This window comes from Zingiber officinale, chromosome 1A (genome assembly GCF_018446385.1).
Source record: "Zingiber officinale cultivar Zhangliang chromosome 1A, Zo_v1.1, whole genome shotgun sequence".
NCBI lineage: Eukaryota > Viridiplantae > Streptophyta > Magnoliopsida > Zingiberales > Zingiberaceae > Zingiber > Zingiber officinale.
In genome coordinates this window covers 188028741-188030802 of record NC_055987.1, presented here as the reverse complement: position 1 = coordinate 188030802, position 2062 = coordinate 188028741, and positions in this window count along the sequence as shown.

Below are 2062 nucleotides of genomic sequence, written 5' to 3'. Positions count from 1 at the left end.
CCTGCAAAACAGTGTTAGTCCGAGGCAAATAAATCCTGCAGCACAGTTTGTTAGCACATTTTTACAGATACGCTAAGTAATAAAAATTAGCATCAAGAGTATGACTTAGATTCCGTCTTTCCGAGACCGGAATCTAGTCACGATCTCGACTTAGATATCCGAAATGGATCTAAGTCGGATCGACGCCTAATGTTCCCTTCCCGGGAACGCGTCCTCGCAGTCACTCCCCTCCAGTGACTTACCTTACTTACCTGCCAGACGTCCGGTCAGCCCGTCGACCCGTCTGGACTTCTCGCCAGCTATCCGGTCAGCCCGTCGACCTAGCTGGACTTCTCGCCAAGCGTCCGGTCAGCCCGTCAACCCGCTTGGACTTCTCGCCAGCTATCCGGTCAGCCCGTCGACCTAGCTGGACTTCGTGCCAGACATCTGGTCAGCCCGTCGACCTGTCTGGACTTCTCCTGCACACTCGATCAAAGTGTCAGACAACAACACAACTAACTTAACCTATTTGTCATTCATCAAAACTTGGGTTAGACCGTTAGTGCTACCCGCACCAACAGTAAAGAGCTGTTATTCGAAGTCCCCTTATAAATAGTGCTGGAGGCGCCTCCAAGCCTGTCCGAGGCGCCTCCAGGCCGCCGAGTCGTACGGGTGGATCAGCGCAAACCTGGTCGCATCTCATCCCTCTGAAGGCGTCTCCAAGCTACTCCAAGGCACCTCCAACGCCTAGTCCAAGGCGCCTCCAGCTTCCTCCGAGGCGCCTCCAACTCTTCTAGACAGCTGGCTTCGGCTAGCACCCGAGGCGCCTCCAAGCCCCATGGAGGTGCCTCGGACACTGTTCATCCGAGGTTAAAGATGCTCCTTTGTTCTTACAAATTGTGTTAGTCCCAAACACAAACCCTGCAAAACATAGTTAGCACATGGATAATATTATAGATAAACTTGACAGTCGTCGGATTGTCCGATACTGACTTCGGATTTCTGACTGGAAACCCTAGGTCGACCCGACGCCTACTGTTCCCTCTACGGGGAACGCGTCCTCACCTATTCCACTAAGGAGATTTACCTGTTGCCAGTGCGATCCTCCAGATCGACTGGACTTTTGCTCGGTGCTTGATGCTTCCGGACTTTCTGCTGGACGTCCGCTTCCCGGCTGGTCCAGTCTTTCACCTGGTTCGCGACACCAGGACTTTCCACCTAGGGTAACCCCATAGGACTTTTGCCTGAAGCACTCGACCCACCAAGACTTTCCGCATAGGGTTACCACCCCCTATGACCTAGGGTTACCACCCCCTAGGGGTTTCACTTGCCTAACCACAGCTAGGACTTTTCCATAAACACTTAAACAGACTTGTTAGATCACAACATAACCTTAACTTTGAATTCTTTGCCATTATCGAAACTTAGGTTCGATCGTCGGATGCTTCCCGCACCAACAATCTCCCCCTTTTTATTATGGCAACTGAAATTCAAAGTTAAGTAAAACAAATGCATAAATATATTTAAAAGGTTTAAGTGAGCAGGCTTAAGTATATAAATTCAAATACAAGCATAACTTAAGCTAACACTTAAACTTTGTGAAGCTCCCCCTTAATGTAGGGTTTTATTTTACTTTTGAATTTCCCTACTCTCCCCCTTTGCCATTTATCAAAAAATAAGCCAGTTTAAAACAAGTTTTAAGTTTTTAGAAAAAACAGATTAGGCTTTGAAAGAAGGTAAAAATGTTTGTGTAACACTTAGCTTATAATTAAATTTTACTGAAAAAACTGCTAGCTAAGTGAGATAGAGGACTTAAGAGGAATATTTTTCACCTAAGTTTAAAAGGCTAATATATGGTTGACTTCGAAGGATGACTTTAGCCACTTTTGAAACTTAGTTGTTTTTGAAAAAATACTTAGCTAAATTTTGAAAATCTGTTTAGAAGAAAAACTTAGCTAAGTTAAATTATAAGAAAATATTTTAGCAAAAATTTATAAAGTTAGATTTCAAGGTTGGCTAAGTTTGAAAAAGTTTGAAGGTTGCTATATGAATCACTTAGCTAAGCCTTTTGCAAACATTGAAT